We start from the raw sequence: 15,779 nt of genomic DNA, 5'->3' as shown, positions 1-15,779 counted from the left end.
GGAAACAGATTAGGGCAGCTCTTTTGGTCCATGGTCATTTGGGGTGGGCATTCCATCCCTAAGAAGGGTAACTTGGCCCCACTCCAGGCTCATGTTTTCCAAAAAAATCCTACCTCCCTTACCAATTTGCAGAATGTCCCTAGACAAGTCATTTGAACTCTCCATGCTTTGCCTGTACAAATGATGAGAATATTGCCAATAGCCCACCTCATTTAATATGTGATATTTACAATTTTTGAAACATTTCTTAGTGGATGCCTCCTGTCCATATGTTTCGTGAAACGTCAAGAAGGTCAGTGAATAACATTGGTTCCATTCCTTGGCAAAATACAAAGACTTGTCCAATTAGGATGATTTCTCATTATAAAGCCAGAATAACAAAATAAAAGTGAAATAAATCAATTAGCTATTAACAACTCATAGAGTGGCTAGATTCCGAAGAAACTAAGTGGGTAATTTAGGTGATGGAGCGTGTTATAGAGTTACAGTATATGTTTTTGTCTACAACTGCTCTTTCTACAAAAGGCAAAGCTCACAAATCAGGTGAGGATAGCTCAAGGCCAACACCATGAAGTGGATTAACTTGTTTGGTAGGAAGGTTATTCAAGGTTTGTCAATAAGGAAGCAAGCACCCAGAGCCTGACTGACCCATCAGGATATGGGGAAAACGGCAGAGGAGCTCGTGCCAGTGCTGGCTGACAATGGTTTCCAGTTCCTCCTAATGTCTGAGTGGCCATTTGCTTACTTTGAGCTCCCAGCGAGGAATTAGCAACTTGCACCCAATGAGAAAGATGTTGAGGGTGTAGAAATCAAAGAACATCCTCTCCCCATACATCTCCAATTCTCCCTCCCACTCTAGGATTCCCAGGATTTCCAGGCTGGCTATTTTTGAAGAAAAAGGTAATATGCCATTGTAGAGGAGAGAGGTCAGAGTTGCGATATGATTATGAGCCTGTGCAGGAAATGAAGAAGTAGAAGTTTATTCTGCTGACTGTGGTCGTAGTTTTTCAGATCTAGTGAAGAATTCGCCCAATTTAGGTTGAAGAGCAGACGTACTTTCTTTTTATAGCTCCTTGTAGAGGATAACTCAGAATCCTTTTAACATCTCTCTGCACCTCTCAAGTTTTCTCCATTAGGCTCTTAAGTCATATTTATAAACTCATTTGTTTTCTTAAAAATTGATGCAAGACATTAATCCAGTGGTGGTGGAGACTACTTTATAATCTGTTTTGGCATCTTTGCAGTGATGTATTGTAAAAGTTCAGTGAAGACCTCCTCTGAGTGAGAGGCAATTAACTCATGGATATCTAGATCATCTATTTCTAAATTGGGTTGTCTCTTCAACTCAGTAAGTTCTTTCAGTCATCCACACAGGAATTTCTTCAATACCTTGGAAATCCAACACCAGATATGGGCATAACTTCCTCCAAGATTTATTTATTGTTGATGTCCTAATGGTATTGATTGAGTGCTTACTGTGTGCAGAGCACTGCATTAAGTGCTTGAGAGAGTACAATACAACAGAATTTGGCAGACACGTTCCCTGTCCATAATGAGTTTACACTCTAGAGGGGGAGACAGACATTATTATCAATAATCCCAGCCCAGGTGGGATGAAGGTGGGATGAGCTTCATCCTTAATCCTGGTTAGGAATTTGGGTTTCTTGTATGCATGGGGTAAGGTATCAAATAGTACAGGTTGTATCATTGGAGTGGTTGGAATATGGGGTGGTTATAACCTGCATATGCCGATATCTATTGATTGATTTACGGAGGAAAAAACAACTTCTACTGCCACTGGCAGTCCTTGGAATATGTGATTCTGTAGCTGCAGGCACAAATTCTGCTTAACTGCCGGCAACAATGGAAAATTTGTCTTTTCTTCTTTTTTATGTTATTAAGCACTTACTGTGTGCCAGAAACTGTACTAAGCGCTAGTCACTTGTTCCAGTAACTGCTGTTCTGCTAGTTGTTGAACCCCCTGGGATTCTTGCATTGTTTGGGTGACCGGCAGTGGCACTGTTACAGTCATGGTGGCTGCCATATTAGAAATCTCCACTATACTAGGAAGTTTTTTCGGGTAACTGCACCCTGTTCAAAATGTATTAAGCAGGTCAGGTTGCTCTTTCAGATTCCCTTCTTCCAACCATGTCAGAACTTTATTCAAAAAGTGCTTTTTGGCTTAGTGGGTCTCCTGCCTCCAGGATGTCTCCACCTGGATGTCGGCCCACCACCTAAAACTCAGCATGTGCAAGACTGAGCTCCTCATCTTCCCTCCCAAACCCAGTCCTCTCCCAGACTTCCTATCACCGTGGATGGCATAACCATCCTTCCCGTCTCTCGGGCCCGCAATCTCGGTGTCATCCTTGACTCGTCTCTCTCGTTCACCCCACACATCCTATCCGTTACCAAGACCTGCCGGTTTCACCTTTACAATATCGCCAAGATCCGCCCTTTCCTCTCCACCCAAATGGCTACCTTACTGTTACGGGCTCTCGTTATATCCCGGCTAGACTACTGTGTCAGCCTTCTCTCTGATCTCCCTTCCTCCTCTCTCACCCCGCTCCAGTCTATTCTTCATTCCGCTGCCCAGCTCATCTTCCTGCAGAAACGATCTGGGCATGTCACTCCCCTTCTTAAACAACTCCAGTGGTTGCCTATCGACCTCCGCTCCAAACAAAAACTCCTCACTCTAGGCTTCAAGGCTCTACATCACCTTGCCCCTTCCTACCTCTCCTCCCTTCTCTCTTTCTACTGCCCACCCCACACGCTCCGCTCCTCCGCCGCCCACCTCCTCACCGTCCCTTGGTCTCGCCTAACCCGCCGTCGACTCCTGGGCCACGTCCTCCCGCGGTCCTGGAACGCCCTCCCTCCTCACCTCCGCCAAACTGATTCTCTTCCCCTCTTCAAAACCCTACTTAAAACTCACCTCCTCCAAGAGGCCTTCCCAGACTGAGCTCCTCTTCTCCCTCTACTCCCTCTACCAACCCCCCTTCGCCTCTCCGCGGCTTAACCCTCTTTTCCCCCCATTTCTCTCTGCTCCTCCTCCTCTCCCTTCCCATCCCCTCAGCACTGTACTCGTCTGCTCAACTGTATATATTTTCATCATCCTATTTATTTTGTTAATGAAATGTACATCGCCTTGATTCTATTTAGTTGCCATTGTTTTTACGAGATGTTCTTCCCCTCGACTCTATTTATTGCCATTGTTCTTGTCTGTCTGTCTCCCCCAATTAGACTGTAAGCCCGTCAAATGGCAGGGACTGTCTCTATCTGTTGCCGACTTGTTCATTCCAAGCTCTTAGTACAGTGCTCTGCACATAGTAAGCGCTCAATAAATACTATTGAATGAATGAATGAAATCAAAAACACTCTCACTTATTAAAAAAAATCCTATTTTTTGTGGACACAAATGGAAACATCCTTGCTTTTGACCAAATAAAAGCCTAGTCTCTGTTCATTATACATACAGCTTGGCTGAATGATTATTTTGAAGTACTAAAATCCGGTTTGATTTTTCCCGTGAGTGGGGTCTGGCTTCTGATTGACCTGGAAGAATGCATGATTGACACAGTCATCTAGATACTTTATCCACTCTTATTTGTTAACTACTAGTATGCTAATTGTAAAAATCTGCTCCTATCTTCTCTTAGAATCTGCCACAGTACTTAGTTGGGTAGTAGACAAGGGTTGGTTTAGCTTTCTTGGAGCTTTCTCTCTCCTATTAGATTATAAGATCCTTGAAGGCCTGTAATGTGTGTTTTACTTCTATTGTACTCTCCCAAGCCCATAAAACAGCGCTTTAGTACTCAATAGATGCTCAGTAAATACCATTAAGCATATAGGTAATAATGATAATGCTCTATAGATATTACTATCAATTATACCATTAAACATATAGGTAATAATGATAATGCTCTATAGATAGTATGTCAATTTGATGGAGCCTTCCTTTTGGGCTCTTCTCCCGCCCAGCCTTGTCCCCTTACACTGTCACCACCATGGAAAATTCTGAGAAAGCACAGAAATGCCAACATCAGGATTCCTAAATCAAACTCTAAGTAGAACTGGTGTTCTGTGGCTCCCAATTTCTTAGTGTAATCTACACAGAGCAATTTAGCAAGGGTTTAGCATTGAAAATTCATTTTGCCAGAGCAGATATGATTGAAAAATGAATATTTAATTAGAAAAGTACTCTAAAGAAATACTTACCCCCTTCCCAAGCACTTATGTACATATCTATAATTTATTTATACTAATGTCTATCTCCCTTTTTAGACTGTAAACTCACTGTAGGCAGGAAATGTATCTGTTATATTGTTATATTGTATTCTCCCAAATGCTTAATAATTATAATAATAATAATAATGGTATTTGTTAAGCACTTACTATGTGCCAAGCACTGTTCTAAGTGCTGGGGGGGATACAAGGTAATCAGGTTGTCCCACATGGGCTCCCAGTCTTAATCCCCATTTTACAGATGAGATAACTGAGTCCCAGAGAAGTTAAGTGACTTGCCCAAAGTCACACAGCTGACAAGTGGCGGAGCTGGGATTTGAACCCTGTCTCTCAAGCCTGTGCTCTTTCCACTGAGCCACGCTAATACAGTGCTCTGCATACGGTAAGCACTCAATAAATATGATGGACTGATTGACTGCCTCACGTAGACATAATCAGTGTGTCCAAAGTGATTGTTTAGAGGGTGGTCTCTGTGATACCCAGGAAACCTCCTTTGTTAAGGTTCTTAGCTCTCATAACAGGGGTTCATGTGGGGAAAGTCAACCCCAATTAATATCCAGGGCATGTCACTGTTTTTTCCAGTTGAATTTTCGTATAACGAATGCCATCTTTTTGGGGTTTATCACCATGAATCTAGCTTCCTCGTATTTCTGCAGTATGGCATTATTACAAAATCATTGAAGGGAATCTAACCCAAAAATTAAAGAACAAATTCCATTTATTGCCAGAAATAACTTAGCTGAAAAGCAGCCGTATTGTAGGTAGGAAGAAAATATAGCCAGGGTAATGACTGCTTCTGAGCACCTCCTAACCCTGAAGATTTTAATAACTGTTTTTGTTGTTCCTAATGTCAGTACAAAGAAGTGAATTTAAAAAACCACTTGAAATATTAAAGATAAAAATCACACATTGGTGTGAAATTCTGCAGTTGCTTTTTCTAGCCTGGTACACTCAAAAAGGACTAAGTAGTGAGACTGAAAACCTAGTTTTGACTTACAAAATTATTTGCAAGAAATATGTTGATTTTTTTTCTCCATTTATTTTTCAGCATACAATCACAACTCTGGAATGACTTGTCCCATCCGTGAACTTTATTTTGTTTCGTCGGGACCAAAAAAACCATGCCATGTGACCTTTGATAGCATGTGGTGAGTAACAGCTGGATCAAGAGATTGTTTTCTTGGTTTACTTAAGATTAGAATTTTCACATGGTTGTCCTTTTTCCCCCTTTTGCTTTTTGAAATACTTGTGAATTATTTTTATCTTGAGAAATTTTTTTTTTCCAGTAGGCTCCTATCCAGAGAAGTAAGCAGAGGGTTTTTGGCCTTCCCCAAGTGCTTAGTGAGACAGTAACTTATACTGCAGTAGCCGCAGAAGCAGATTTGAGTGACATTTATATAGTTGCCCCTCCATTGTAGAAGGAGAGAAGCAGTTTCCATTCAAGAAAACCAGCATCCAGGGAAACTTATTAGCAACCTCAACAGTTTATAGTCCACTTCCCAGGCTAAGTTCAACTTCAACTAATAATTTCCCTGTCGGATTTTTCATTTCTTTTAACTAGATCTGAGGGATGTTTTTTTCTAACCGTGTAACATTTGAGGAGGGACCTTCTGTTTCCTAGAGTCCCAGGGAGATGTTAGTTTGCTCCATTTATTTTAGTACTTACTAACACAGTCATCCAGGACAGATTTTTAAGGTCTACTGGGATTCAGTTTGCTATGCTTGGCCAAGTCACTGGCTACTAGCTAAAAAAAACTTTCTTTTCCCATTGGTGGATGTATTTCCTTGGAAAGAGACTGTTGGCTGCACTGCAGCCTGATCCTTTCAGTTTCCTTGCCATAAGTAAGGACCCACTCAAAAAAATAGTCCCTTGCTTATGATTGTAAGGTGCTGCAAAATTAAGACTCCCAATTAACAAACTACAGGGGAAAAACAATGCTTATTAAAGGACTGACTAAAGTGGACTGACAGTTATGAAAGAGCTCCAGTCATCCAAAATTGCCTGCCTCCTAAATAACAAAAATGTGGTTATAAGGAACAATAAGGTCTTCACTGTTAAGCCTCAATTTAAATGCAGGTTTCCAGGGACCTGTTAGGCAGCTCAGGCTCGAGCCCTGTCACTCAGGACTGATTTCCAAAAGGATGGTCTATTAATCAGTCCTAAAAGTCTTCCAGAGTTGAGGATGGTTACCATGCAAACCTCACCCTCAATATTCTGTGTCTGTGTCTAGGTGTGATCCAAATTAAATCCTGTGTGTTTTTCTGGCCTGTTTGTGGATGCAGTTCAATCCTGTCCTCTGGAGTTTATGAATCCTTATTCAGGAGTGGCTTAAATCCATGCCTGCCCTGGATAATGTCAAGCTCAGGGTAGTCAATCCTGTTAGACCTAATAATGAGGTTGTACACAAAAGCAGCCTCAAATTCAATGTAGATGAAGCCCAAATTCTTCTCCACAACTTCACAGATGCACTAAGCTCTTGGGCAAGTACAGTATGAACAAGTGATGTATTCTGTCAACTCTGACCAATCTCTGTAATCTCTAACCAAAAATGGAGGGGTCTGGCGGAGTTGAGATGGGAGAGGGAACCACTCTGCTGACATCTACTATTCTACTTTTCTGTTCGTCACCCTCTACCTGACTCACAGTAACCATCTTAAACCAATCTACTCTCAGCCTCTCCCACCCCCACAGCTGGTTCAGGTGGTTGGGTAAGGGCAGGAAGATAACAGAAACAGGAAGGAAAGGCCAGTGGAAAATCCCCCACAAAAAATGGTTTAGGCAAAACAAGTGGAAAGTCATGATCTTCCATTAGTTTTATCCCTCCTTTCCCATCCTCTAATTGCTCCCTCAGAGTTCACCACTGCCCAGGAGTGCAAGTTTTCAATTCCAGACAGTTTTTTCACAGATCAAATTGAATCTATCTGGGTTCAAATAATAAGGATGGTGAGTCAGATCACTTGGGGACTGCTGGGAATCCCTCTCCCGTCTTTTTATGGTATTTGTTAAGAGCTTACTATATGTCAAGTCCTGTATTAAGTGCTGGGTAGACACAAGCTATTCAGGATGGACAAAGTCCATGCCCCACAAAGGACTCACAGTATTAATCCCCATTTTACAGATGAGTTAACTGAAGCCCAGAGAAGTTGTGACTTGCCCAAAGTCACACATCATAAGTTGGAGCCTCTGAATTTCTGTTATATGTGTCCCATGAAGAACAGTGAATCCAATCCAGCAGCAGACTTTGTTTCAATCTGTGTTAATATTTATTTTAAAAGCTTTTATTTTGTGGATGGAAATTTGGAAAGATGGCTTTTTAGTGTATTATTTTTAATTATATTTACCACTAAATGTGCTTCCCATTCACATTAGTATATCATTTCAATTACAAGAGGTGAAGATCTTCACTGAACTTCAGCACACTCCTTGCTGATGCCCAGAGTCTGTTTTCTTTCTCCCAACTACTCTGCTTTGGGGGAGGTGGGGCCGGGAGGAGGCGGTGGCTCCTTTTACCTTGGAGATCAGCCTGAACCTTGTCCTTAAGTCATCTTGAAGTGGGTACAGGAGGAGCCTTAGCCCAAGTTTTCCATTCTCAAGAAGACCAAACAGGGTTGGGTTCACTGTGGATTGGACAGTGAGTTCCTGGCTGTCATTCTGTTCTATTCTTGTGGCCACCCTCCCCCTTTTATTCCCCCTGAGCCCTGAGCCGCCACTGTACTGCTGGAACAGTGTCACTCACCCCTTCTTCAAGCTTCCTGGGAGAAGCAGCATGGCATAGTGGATAGAGCATGGGCCTGGGAGTCAGAAGGTCATGGGTTCTAATACTGACTCCTCCACTTGTCTGCTGGGTCACTTGGGCAAGTCACTTCACTTCTCTGTGCCTCAGTTACCTCATCTGTAAAGTGGGGTTTGAGCCTGTGAGCCCCACGTGGGATGGGGACTGTGTCCAACCCAATTTGCTTGTATCCACTCCAGTGCCTAGTACAGTGCTTGGCACATGATAAGTGCTTAACAAATACCACAATTATTATTGCTGTTATTATTCTCATTATTATTATTATTATTACCTACTCTCCTGCCTACAGTGAACTTGGAAAGTTAGGAGTGAATCAAGGAGGAGGAAAACAAACTGGTCAACTTTTAGGTCAGGTCTACAATGATAAATTGCCTAGACTGTTGAGACTGAAAGTTACACTTTGACCTCAATTTTCAAGGTATTTCAGGCCGCAAAACATTTTTGCTTCAACAGAGTCCTGTGGTTATTTATTTATTTATTTTGGTCTGAATTACACAGGTAATTTATTGGTCTCGGACACTATTTCCCTACCTAGTCGATCCAGCCTTTCTAACTTTGCAACCGTACAATTCCCAAGCTTGGATTTACTAGACAGGAATCTCAGGAAAAATTACATGCTTTACTTTGGAACCCAAATAGAAAATGTATTCACTTCACTCTGAATTTTTATTAAGCATCAACCTTCCCTAAGTGCTGAACAGAATAGTTGATTATGTAAAATGAATATAAAAGTGCTGTCTTAACAAGAGAGAATAATCACAGATGAACAAAAGTGGTGCTGCATATTTTTGAGATGATAATCTTTTAACCAGAATGAGATATAAAGCAGTACATCTTCCCCAAGTATAAATACTAGGAAAAAAAGAACGTTTGCAAGGTTTCTGAGATAACTACACACACAAGCTCTTCAGAGAAATACTTTTCAACATGTCAGAGAAACACTGAGATGGCCACTTTGGAAAAAAAAAGTTTCACCAGGGTTTTATTCTAAATTATTGACCCAGCTGAAATTTAAAGCAGTGAACCCGATTTGATTTCTTTTTGGTATGTCCAGCATTGCAACACCAAAGAGAAAAAAACTGGGACCTGCCTCAGTGAAGTTACCAGACAGTTTATGGACTTTGAAGAAAATCCCTTTACTAAAACTTGGAAAATGGGGCTTGAAAAATTGGAAATGCACTAATGCCCATATACCACAATTCCTACCCCTGCATTCCCACATCACCTACTTTTTGGGCTCTTCACACTTTTCATATGTGACAGCAGTAGTAGAGCAGACATTGTCACCATTTCTCCAAGCTATTCATCCCACTTCCTTCCACAGGAAAAATCAACATCCCACACACTCAAAAAAAAAAATCCTTTCCCCAACTAAATCAGTAAACTGATGGCTAACCACCAGCACCACCTCTTCCAATTCCTTATACTCTGTGCTAACCAAAATCATGCTCAACTGCTCAGTTCCTGGTAGCACTGTGTCAACATCAGGAGTACAAACAGGTTTGTTTGACCTGTGGTGGTGGTGCTGGGACAGGATGTTATGGGTCATCGTGGGCGTGGATCCTGTTATTGTTCTTGCCTAAAACAACAGCAAAAATCATCCCCAGGACCTACCTACATACCTACCAGCTGTCAATAGATTATTCCCTCCCATTAAAATCCCACCCAAATAGACTGCACAAACCAATTAGATTAGGAATGCGTAATCATTATTTTAATAGGTTGAAATAGTTCATAATTTTGAATATATTTCCTTTCAGCCCAATTCCTAAAACATCAGTTCAGTTACAAGGAATTCAAACCATACTCATGTGCTACAGGACATTATTATTGATTATTCCACTATAAGGACAAATGGTGATCAGGATGGTATGCCTACTTTACAGAGGGCAATTGCACAATACAGCAAGGCCCAAAGGCATATAAGGAGCTGAAAGGAGGACTGCGACTTGTACTTGGGCCTCCAGACTTCAAGGACAGTGTTCTCTCCACTAGACCAGCCACCTTCATCTGTTCCTGAGTTACCCCAGTAGCCACCTGAAGCTGTTAAGGAAGTGGTGGAGCCCACATTCCCCCAACCATTCCCCCACAATTTTTCTTAGATCTTTAAGGAGGGAAAGTTTTTTTGACCCAAGGCCACATTTAGACCAGCCTCCAGCCGTAATCAGGCTTCCTGCCCAGAGAATAAAAGAAGTCAGGATAAACCTAAACAGTAAAATGAAAATCAGGAAGTAAGAAAACTCTGACTGTTCTTCCTGAATGTAGTTCGGCAAAAATTAATGGTTTGTTCATTTTGACAAGTGCAATATGAATTTTTTTAGCTTTCAGTAAATGGACTGTTTTTATATTTGGTGAAAGTAATGAAATCTAGACTCTCTAAACTGTAAGGTTCTTGTGGGCAGAGAACGTGTCTACCAGCTGTGTTGTATCATACTCTTCCAAGTGCTTAGTACAGTGCTCTGTACACAGTAAGTGTTCAATAGGGTTTAGTGGCATAAACCGTAATCATCTCTCTCTTAATATTTTGCAAAGTAGCAAGGCTAGAGATTTTAGGACAAGGTTGGCAATCAGCTTGTAGCCTTCTTAAGACTGTCTGAGGCACACAACCAGCAAGAGAAAAGTTGGAGCATGGCGACACAACTGAACACAATCAAATGCTGCTTCTGGCAGCAGCCTGCTTCCTGCCCCTATTCTGTGCTAGAGAACCTACTGCCAGAAATTACTCTCTAGGTTTTCTAAGGATCCACATGTGAGAATGTGTGTAAATGAGATTTGTTTCAGAGTGTGTATTTATGTTATGTGGGTCTATCTTGCTGCTTTTCAGCTGTGTCTCTTTCTGTACTTTTATGTCTACTCTTTCTTGCTTTTTCCCTCCCTAAGCTTGAACCACATTCACAGAGTCCCCACCTACTGATATTTCATTCACCAATTTAATTTCTTTTTCTTCTGTTTGTTCTACTTAACAATGTTTGTACAAGCAATGTATTAGCAATTTTTCATTTTTTAAAGGGCAGCCCATCCCTCGGAATGACATGTCTGCTGAAGAGCTTTATAAAAATGATTTTGTATATGTTTGTATATGTATTTAGTTGCCATTGTTTTTACGAGATGTTCTTCCCCTTGACGCTGTTTAGTGCCATTGTTCTTGTTTGTCCGTCTCCCCCGATTAGACTGTAAGCCCGTCAAACGGCAGGGACTGTCTCTATCTGTTGCCGACTTGTTCATCCCAAGCGCTTAGTACAGTGCTCTGCACATAGTAAGCGCTCAATAAATACTATTGAATGAATGAATGAATGAATATGTAAAATGACAATGTGTGTGAGAATGTATTAGAGAAGATAGAGCTAGGTTTTCAAAAAACTTTGAATCAATACCATTCAGAAGTTCTATTCCTTCCAAAGTCTCAGTAATGCTTTCTGGAAAAGGGCTTAGGAGAATGTCAATTCCTGATGTAATTTGGGAAACTCCCATTTGACTTCAGGTGTATAGGAAGAGCAGAGGAATTGGAATTTGATTTCACTCATTCGATCATATTTATTGAGTGCTTTTCCGCTCCCCTTCTACTTAACTGTGCTTCTCCATACCTGAAAATAGTTGTATTGGGACACATAAGCTAGCAGGGGCTATTGAAGGATCTGAAGCTTTTTTCACTCAAACCGCTAAAGATCACAAAATGTTTGGTTTGATTTGAAGTAACCTCATAGTCACCCAGGAGTAATAAGAAGCTTTGAATGTAGGCCTCCCACGTTTTAAAAGGATATTTTACATAAATTCCCAGTTGCATGATTTTTTTACTATTTAAAATTCACAAAGCACAGGGTGAGGTTCACCGAAACACAACTAAAGTTCCTATTGCAGTTGAAGATAGGAGCCGAGAAACACTGGAGTGATGAGCAAAGAAAGGGAAGCTGGAAGGACCTGCCTAGGGCTGCCTCCCAAGATGTAGCTCCCTCTCTTTGCTCTATTGTTTCCTTTCTATTATTTCCTGAAGGGACGTTTCCATCTCTTTGCTCTATTGTTTCCTTTCTATTCTTTTCTGAAGGGACGTTTCCAAAGTGAAGCCTCTATTAACAAAACTGATTAGAGTTACACAATCTATAGTCGGCAGTTTAGGGCGGTGCTACAGCCCAGCTGGAGGCTAAGTAATTAACACAACTCTTAGGGAGGGACATGATTGGAATTTACAAAGTCATGGAGAGGGTAGACAGGGAATTGTGTATCAAGGAGGGCATCCACTGAATCTTGAAGGTGGTGGGTTCTAAGCAAACTAAAATACAGGTGGTGGAACAGAATGAAATTCATGATCATTTTTTGTACAGGCAAAAAATAGCAATAAATTTAAGAGAGGATTAACTGAATTCAAGGAAAATCCCTAATGGCCTTCTAAAGGGAGTGATACAGAGATGAATTTAGATTTGCAACCTATATTCACCCCTTCCTCAGCTGCACAGCACTTATGGACATATCAAGAATGCATTTATATTAATGTCTGTCTCTCTAGACTGTAAGGTCATTGTAGGGAGGGAGCATGTCTACCAACTCTGTTATATTCTACTTTCCCAAGTGCTTAGTACAGTACTCTGCACGGGATAAGTGTTCAATAAATATGATTGATCGACTGATTGAGAGACTGATGGGAGACAGAAGCAGTAACAAGATGAACCTGCCACACAATAATTAGAAATAGAACTAACACTTCAGGAAGATTGTGACTTCAAAAGCAGCGTGGTCTAGTGGAAAAGAGACCTGGCCTGGAAGCCAGGCTTTAACCCTGGCTCTTTAATTTGCCTACTGTGTGACCTCGGGCAAGTCATTTAACTTCTCTGTGCCTAAATTTATTCTTCTGTAAAAATGAGGATTAAGTACTTGTTCTCCCTCTCCCTTAGATTGTAAACCCCTGATGGGGCAGAGACTGTGCCTGATCTGATTGTGTATCTACCCCCATACTTAGTACAGTTCTTGCACACAGTCAGCACTGGACAAATATCATGATTATTACTATCATCATCATTAATATAACAAGGTATAATCTTAACATATATGTGATGTGTCAGCATGACGCAACATAGCCTGGAAATCAGAGAACCTGGGTTCTAATCCTGAGTCTGCCAATTACCTGGCACATAGTAAACACTTAATAAATACCATTAAAAAATTGTTTGCTGTATGACCTTGGGCAAGTCACTTAGCTTCTCTGTGCCTCAGTTTCCTCAACTATAAAATGGGGTTTAAACACCTATTCTTTCTCCTACTTAAACTGAGAGTCCTAAATGGGACAGGGGCTGTGTCCAAACTGAACAACCTGTACTACCCTAGTCTTTAGAACAGTACTTGATACTTAGTAAGCACTTAAACATAATAATATTAATAATAATGTGCAAGATACTGTTAGAAGCACATTAGTGTTGTCATCATGAACAGTATTTATCAAACTCCTGCTATACAGAGCATTGTATTGGGTGATCCTAAAGTCCCAACTGCAACATCATCCTGGACCTAAAGCACAGCTATATAAGTTTGCTTTTAATGGGCTGAGGGCTGAAGAAGTCCATAACAAAACTCCCCTTTTACTATATAAAACTATATTTATTTTACAGCCATTCTTTACACTGCCTTTTTTCAGACTGCACAGCCCAGATTAAAGCAAGGGATAGTTGGATGTCACTGAGAATATCTGATATACTCAAATATAGTACAATATTTCCTGCAAATGAATTTTGCCCAGGCAAAAGAATGAGCTAAAATGGGAAAGTTTGAGGTTTCCCTAATTTACACTACTTGAAAGGATCTTGTAATGCTGTACACAGTATTAAAACTAAAAAAAGATCTCTGTCTACATTTCTGTCATGGGAACCACAATACTGAGGCTTTGGTTCATACTGAAAAAAATTTTTCTTTTAACATTTCATTTCACAAAGAATCATCTTTTCATCCAACCAAATTTTGGGGTAAAATCAAGTTGATATTCAGAAAGACTACCTTGATCTCCACATAATGAGCCTAGCTCATTATTCTGCACACAATAGGGCCCCAGTAAATGCTAATGAATGAATGTCAACATCTCCAGGTCTGTAATCCCAGGGAGTAGGGGATTGACAAAGAAATATTAACTACAGGGTTTTAAAATCTCACTCCCTCTCCTTTCCCACATCCTCCCCCTAACCTGGAACTCCATCCCTCTCCATGTAGGCCAGACCTCGAATCTCCCAACCTTCAAGGCGACATCTCCTCGAAGAGGCCTTTCCCAAGTAAGCCCTCTTTTCCCTAGCTCCCTCCCCCTTCTGCATCTTCTATGCACTTGGATCTGTGACCTTTGAGCATTTATGTGCCCCACCCTTAACCCCACAGTATTTAGGTACATATCTATAAATTATACATTGCAGATCATTTATTTATATTAGTGTCTGTCTCCCCCTCTAGACTGAAAGCTCATTTGGGGCAGGAAATGTGTCTGCCAACTCTGTTGCACATTCCCAAGCAGTTAGTACAGTACTCTTCACAGAGTAAGCACTCAATAAATGCCACTGATGATGATGATGATGATGATGATGAATTGGAACTGTGGGGACAAATCCATTAGTTCAGAATGAAGATTTTCCCCCTATACCATATGTGATTCTCTTTTTGCTGAATTGTTCCATTCCCATTTAGTTGGGGTGGCAGTGGCAGCCAGTATCTTCACAGATTTACGACCTGCAACCGTGGTGGTGTCTGCAGGCTCCTGCCCCAGCTCCCATACCTGGAAAATGTGCATGCCTGTGAAGGTTTGGCCCTCCAGCCTTGCTAACCCAACCAGGGTAAACATATGGACCATCTGATAAGGAAATAATTAAGGCTGCCCGGTCCTTTAAAACAGTGTTCCTGAAAAATGGAACTTGGCAGCTGTGTGAGCTTGGGAAAGTCACTTCATTTCTCTGGGCCTCAGTTTCCTCATCTGTAGGATTGTGAGCCCTATGTGGGACAGGGACTGTGTCCAACCTGATGAGATTGTATCTACCGCAGCACTTAGTACAGTGCCTGGCACATAGCAAGCACTTAACAACTATGATTTAAAAAAGTGGAGCCCCTAGGGCTCACAGAAATGTCTCATGAGTCTCTCAGGCCCTTGGGCTTTCATTTCAGCTCACAGATATGAGCTGACTAAGCATGAGAGGAAAGGAAAATATAAGGTCCAAGGGGATTCTTAAAATTTAATTAGATGTTAAAAGAATCACAGGCAAATAAAATATCCATGTAAAATAATGGTTTAGGAGTAAGGAGAGATTCTTTGGTTTTCAACACTCAAATGATTTGTTATTTTTACATTCATTGCTTTTGGCCTCTGAGTATAATGTGAGCTATAATATGAGCTATAAAAAGTCAAACTACCATTACTGACAAGACATTTGCACAGTATGTGGATATGTACACAGACACACACACACACACACATACACACACTCTCTCTCTCTCTTCCCCCCCGAACCCCTCCACCGCCCCTTAGCCCTGAGAGGTAACTCCCCCGATTAGACTGTAAGCCCGTCAAACGGCAGGGACTGTCTCTATTTGTTGCCGACTTGTTCATTCCAAGCGCTTAGTACAGTGCTCTGCACATAGTAAACGCTCAATAAATACTATTGAATGAATGAATGAATGAATGAACAACCCCTCCATGTTGAGAAGAAAGCAAGCCTGGCCAGGAGAGGAGCATTGTTCTGTTGCTTTCAAGGAGACAAGATAAGAAAGCCTCTTTCAGGAACCATCCCA

The 15,779-nt window shown here is 41.2% G+C and overlaps 1 long non-coding RNA gene across 5 annotated transcripts in view; it reads left to right on the top strand.

The window, feature by feature from the left end:
- The window catches only part of LOC103171027, a 123,394-nt gene that overhangs the window by 89,838 nt on the left and 17,777 nt on the right, over nt 1-15,779 (top strand). For all 5 annotated transcript variants that reach the window (XR_003761939.2, XR_486551.3, XR_003761937.2 and 2 more), the window contains one exon: nt 5,288-5,387. This is a non-coding gene — a long non-coding RNA (uncharacterized LOC103171027). The remainder of the gene's footprint in view (nt 1-5,287; nt 5,388-15,779) is intronic.

Source organism: Ornithorhynchus anatinus, chromosome 9, assembly GCF_004115215.2.
Source record: "Ornithorhynchus anatinus isolate Pmale09 chromosome 9, mOrnAna1.pri.v4, whole genome shotgun sequence".
Classification (NCBI taxonomy): Eukaryota; Metazoa; Chordata; class Mammalia; order Monotremata; family Ornithorhynchidae; genus Ornithorhynchus; species Ornithorhynchus anatinus.
The sequence above is the reverse complement of the archived record's forward strand: the minus strand, read 5'-3'. Positions and strand labels throughout refer to the sequence as shown.